Genomic DNA, 6,589 nt, shown 5'->3' with positions numbered 1-6,589 from the left:
TTCAACATCATCAAAAATCAATCTTTATGGCGACAATGATTGAATGTTGGTAAAAATTGTAAAACCTATTTTAGACCACTCGTCTTATGTTAGATTCATACTTAAGATGGATCTATGTTGGTATTAGCATATATACACTTTAATATATATGTGTGTGTTTTTTTAATTAATATATATATATATATATATATATATATATATATATATATATATATATATATATATATATATATATATATATATATAATTTTTTATAATTGAATTTATTAAAATATATTTTTAATATAATAATAAGTAATCTTTAATTCATAATAGGATGAAAAATTATAATTCATGAAAATGGAAATAATAGAAAAAAATAAAAGGAAAAAGTTAAATAAAAAGGAAAAAAAACTAAGAAAAATAATAGTAACTAATAGAAATGGAAGTTACTAAACAACCCATAATAAGAGCTTAACCAATCACCTTAAAAATGAATAAATTTAAATAATAATAATAAAAAATTAGACAATTGAATTCTTAATGTTAAACTATGGATAATTGTCATAAATTTTTGGTCTTTGCTTTGACTACTTTGTCTTTGACAAAACAAATTTGTTGCTTATCCATAGCTTAACCTTAGGAATACAATTTTTGTCAATATTTAAATTTATTTAGTTGTAAGGTGATTGGTTGAGGTCTTATTATAGGTTCTTTCATTTCTACTAGTTACTAATTTTTTTTTTTTTAAGTTTTATTTCCTTTTTATTTAATTTCTTGATTTTTTCTTTTCATTTTGCTATTTTTGTGAATTATAATTCTTCCTTTTCAATTCAAGAGAACTTATTACCATATTAAAAACATATTTTAATAAATTCAATATATATATATATATATATATATATATATATATATATATATATATATATATATGAAATGGTATATATCTTAATAGAAACAATATTAGTTAATAATATTTCTTAATTTTTGGTGTTGCCATTCCACAAAAAAACATTTTAATATTTGTTGTTTTATTTTTGTGATGAAATAAGTGTCTATTATTTTTTAGTTTAATTAAACTATATTTAAGCTAAACGCAGGTACTAGCTACTATCTATCCCTTATTTTTTTATTTTAATTTGATTTCACTAGTAATGGCATTGGTACTATCTATCCCTTATTTTTTATTTTAATTTGATTTCACTAGTAATGGCATTGGTACTATCTATCCCTTATTTTTTATTTTAATTTGATTTCACTAGTAATGGCATTGGTATTTGGTATTTTTCCCTCAAATTATTTGTAATATTACTCAAATAAATATTTTAAAAAATATCTCTAGAAGAATTTTTCCTTGTATACATTTCAATGTACTTTTTTGCATAAGCTTTGATATAATTTTATTGTTATCTAAAATCAATTATTTTAAAGCTATGGACACTTTCAAAATAAAAAATATAATCCAAATTTTAAACATATAAATTTTCAATGCAACTTTTTTATTTTAAATAATGATATGTTCACACTTCATTTCAACCATATAAACTAGATGCACACAATTCATGTATGCAAATAAGCACTGACATGCCATCACGTGGCTATTGTTTCATTATGATATGGAAATTTCTCCAAGAGTCCTCCTCATGGAATGAAAGAGGAACTCCACTTATAGATGACATTTGTTTAAAAATAAATAATAACCAATAAATGAGATGCACGGGTTTCACATTTGGTTTGCTAACAATTAGAAAATAATAAATATGTCTCCAGAAGCCACTCACATGATTGGATAATAATTAGTAAACAATAAATGAATCATACATAATTCCAAAATAATTTTCATAACTTAGTTAACCATGAGTAATATTGATCCATTTTAAAATAATGCAATCACAGTTGTGTTACAACATCAATTCAAGTTTCCAGCCATCACAAGGTTCCACTGGCTCATGGTTTTTAGAGTTGCGGCAGTGAGTTGCAATGTAATTCCTAACTTACAACAATGGCGTGAACTGAAGTTATAGCAATCACATGAATCAAAGTTACAACAATGGAAATTATCACAAATACGTGAATTGGAGTTGCCACAACAGTGACAACATGAACTGTATTTGCGGCAATGGGAGTTGCAACAACATCGTGAATTAGAGTTTCAACAATGGGAGTTGCAACAACATTGTGAATTGGAGTTGCAACAATGTCATGAATTGGAGTTGCAATAATGGGAGTTGCAACAGTGACATGAATTATAGTTGTAGCAATAGAGTTCAGAGTTGTAGCAACAACATGAATTATAGTTGTAGCAATAGAGTTCAAAGTTGCAACAACTGTAAACATAACATCCCCTATGAAAACATCATAACTTTCATAACAAAACATTTGGCATGTTGTTTTTGCATATTAAGTCAAAGATAAATGAAAATATGATACCTTTTTAATGTGTAATCATAAAATCATCTAAAATACCAAGGAAATGCAACAGAAAACACCTTATGTCTAAATTTCACATACAAACATTAGAATGGACTAATATACAGTCATAGGAAAGTGAAAAGGAATTAATAATAGGGAAAAGAGTGTATAGAAACATGTCCATTACGAGGCATGTCATCTCTCCCTACTAAAAATGTTGCATGTCCTCATGCAATGTAATACCTCTTATTAGCCATACTAGGGGGACACTTCCTTTCCCCATTGAAAACCTATCCCCATTGTGAAAAAATTTCACTTCCCTCAAATGCTTGTTGGGAATTGTTATATAACATCTTTGAAACTTCAAAATTAACATCCTGGAACAAATTTAATGAGATTGTAACAACCATGTATAAGGCTTTCCATTGACAGTGTTGTAGGAGTAGTGGAAAACTTCTTTTATCCATTATCTACGAAGAAATTTCCTATAAAGTTCTGCAAGCATAATTATCCTATTTTATTATTTTCCCTCAAAACAAATCATGACCATCGGGTGCACAAATTTTGAGATATAGACAAACCCTTCCATGCACATAAAAAGTATAGTAGCAGCAATATTGTTATAAGAGTAGTAACAACAACATCACAATATCTAAATTCTTGTGACATGATGATGTTTCATTTCCTATTCTTAGTTTTGTGTAGCAAGAATAGGTCTTATTTATTTTATTATTGTTTTCAAACGTCCTTGTTGTTGTTTGCATATTAAACACACTAATAAGTTGGATATGCTACTTAAAATAGTAGATCTGAACATCATCATGGATAAACAAGAGATATATCACATTTATAAATGTGGGTTCTCCCTTTCATCTGGTTAATTTTCCATTGTTGGTTAAATTGGAGCAACAACATCTTATTTTTATGGCTACTAGTTCTTGTGTGGTAGTAGTAAGACCTTTTATTGTTCTTACTACTAGTTCTTGTGTGGAACCAATAAGGAATTTTATCATTCTTACTACGGGTTCTTGTGTGGTCGCAACAAATTCTTTTACTATTGAAAATTTTGAACCCTTCTCATGTATGCATATGGGAGTGGAGATTGATAAGAATGGTGAGGGAATGTTATAGAATGAAAAGGTAATGGTACCTCACAAAGTGAAGAGAGTGTCAACCTTTGAGAAAGGAAATGGAAATGGATGAGGAATTAGGATAGAATTATAAGTGTCTTTCCAAATACAAATCCACAACATTGAATGAACTTAGTTTAAATAAAAGAAAAAGAAACTTACCTACACCTACCTAATAGATATTATAACAATTCATTGATAAGTGTTATAGCAACTCACTGGTAGGTTTTGTGGAAACTGGCTGATAGGAACTGTAGTAATTGAAATAGAGCCTATGATGGCACTTGTAACAATAGAAACTCTTGTAATAACCTACATGGAAATTTACAAAAAATGTATATGATCAGGTGATCAGTCTTTAACTCAAAAAATAAAAGTTATTAGAAAGTCTTGAAACTATCGCCAAATAGAAGTGCTTGTCATTATGAATCCAACAACATTTGTTTAACCTCAATTTGACACCGTGTGCTCAAGTTATCTTGAGATGATCATTTAGCGAAACAACTAAAATTGAGAAGGATAGCGGACTCGGATTTTGCATTTCTGAGTTAGCAAGTTGACTCTGTAGGGTATGGCCTAGTGACAAGTTAGAACATGGCAAGTTTTGGTTCGTTGGTTTTTGGGCGTATCTGATTGGTTCATGGTTGATTGAAGTGGACCAATGAATGGGTGTCACGTGGCCCAGTCATGGGATGCAATTTGGCAGCCCAAGGTCACTTAAAAATTTGGTGTGGGTTAGTTGGAGGCTCGACCATATTCGGACCCCTCACCTCCTAGCTATCATTCTAATGCTCTACCAACTTTTCTCACTCTGGTGCTTGTTATATTCTGGGCAGAACCAATACTTGAAACTTTATGTCTCCGTCATTTGGAAAGAGGGGTCAGGATGGTAGTCCCAACCCCCAGTCATGTTATTGCCACACAACCCTCGATTTAGTTTTGGAAGGAACTCACCAAAGAGGGTTGTGGTAATGACCCTTAGCCTCGGTCGTGTCCACCACATGCAACCATGACACTGAGCAAAAGGAGCTATCGATGGTGGGGCTAAGGAAAGGCCTTCATCCTTGATCTGATGCACACCCATAGGACCATTGTTTGCAGATTTAAGTGCCAACGATAGGAGATTGAGGCAAGGGGCCAGCCCCAACTCCTATGGACCATCACATCACTGCACGCCAGGAGATACGGAGCTCAATGGGAAGACTAGGCTTTTAGTCCGACCTTGAGTTTGATGGCACTAATATGACCACATGTATGACATTGAGGGGATTAAGTGGCGAGGGTATGAAATCATGATTCACATTTCTTTTCTTCTCATCATGAGTTTCCTCTACTACCTTTTCACCATTAGGAAGCATTTCTTGTAGCAACTTTATGAAACATTCCTTCAAACCTTCCATGTATTTCCTCAAATCATCCATGTTGTTTTTTAGTTTTTCTTCTATACCATCGATCTTAGCTTCCATCTTAGCTTCTTTAATTTTTGTGAGAGAAAAATGTGTCGCACTTGGCCTTGTAATATTGATATATCATGTTTCATTTCATGATCTTCTGCATGTGTCATAATAGAGCTTTCAGGTTGCTTACTCGGTGTTTCCAATTTTTTTCTTCAGGGCATCAATTAATAATAATTATGTTTCACTATGCACTTTGTTCAAATATCTTAGATCTGCAAGAAGGCTAAAACCTTGAAACAAATTGCATCAATGTGTTGCCTAACAAATCACCTATAAGCATATAATAGAGATATTGTTATATTTTATGGTTTTTATCCATGCAATTGAGCAATGTAATAATTTTAAGGAGATATGTCACACTTATAGTTGCACCTTTCGAGAAATAAGTGCTAAACGAGCACAAGTCAAAGTGTTGTATAAATATGAAGGAAACAAAGTGTAATAAGTAGCACACATATATCTAGTAAATCTGTAAAAAAATCATCATGGTCAATACACCAATACTTGTAAATTAACACAAACTATTCACAAGATCTACAAATCACATTAAAAATATACAACTAGGGAGGTGTCAAGTTGATCCGGTGTGTCTTACCAGTCCAGAGCACATCCTCTTTTAAAATATTAAATCACACAGGAGAAAATATCATAAAATGCACCAAAAATGAGAAGAAGTTGACATTAGAATTCTTCTATTACTATAGCTTGCACCGTCTTTTAAAATATTAAATACCAGAGAAGAAACTATCATAAAATACACCAAAGATGAGAAGAACAACTTGACATTAGGATTCTTGTATTAAAAATCAATCAGTCTTTTACATCAACAACCATATGCTCAAGGTCCAAACCAGAAAAATGAAATTAGAATAACATCCTCTCTTCCAGCATATGTGTTTTTATACATATTACATTACAAATTTAGGTTGTAACTACCCATTTTCTTCAAATATGTGCATGATTAAAAAAATTGGAAATTGTGCATTTTTAACAAATCTGCCTCACAAAATCTATTGCATCTCTGAGATCATGATGAATTTTGGAAAAAATCCCATGGTAGCCCTTTGACTCAAATGGGAGCATAAAAACATCACTACAGATAAAACCCATCTTCGGTTTTCTCCAGAAAGTGTGCCAATATATCGATCCCAAAATTAGTGTTGGAACTTCTCATTCATATAAAAATACACATTAAACCCAATCCTTCATGTTTATGTCAAAATGAAAAGGAAGAGCATGGTATAAGAGTTAAAATTGGTGAAAAAAGGGGGTAAAATAATGTATCATGGGGGGAAAAATGTATTAATATAACAATTCTAGGACATGAAAAAGAGATTTATGTCATAAGTTAGATTTGAATTCAAGTGGGGAGGTTAATAATTTTTCTATAGTGACTCAAGCTAGACCAATTTGAACCTTTTTTTGCATGATGTATTTCTCAAGGTGGACTAGATTTTTATTTTTATTTTTACATTATATGTTTTTTTTAAGAAACCAACTAGGTATTTATACACTACTGAAGAAAAACAATACTTTTTATCATAATGTGTTTCCCAAGGAAATCCACTAGGTATAAAACTAAATGTCATGTCAAGAATCAATAATGATCTC

Source organism: Pinus tabuliformis, chromosome 4_2, assembly GCF_031772625.1.
Source record: "Pinus tabuliformis cultivar Carrire ecotype Pingquan chromosome 4_2, CPIR1, whole genome shotgun sequence".
NCBI lineage: Eukaryota > Viridiplantae > Streptophyta > Pinopsida > Pinales > Pinaceae > Pinus > Pinus tabuliformis.
This window is presented reverse-complemented; position numbering follows the sequence as displayed.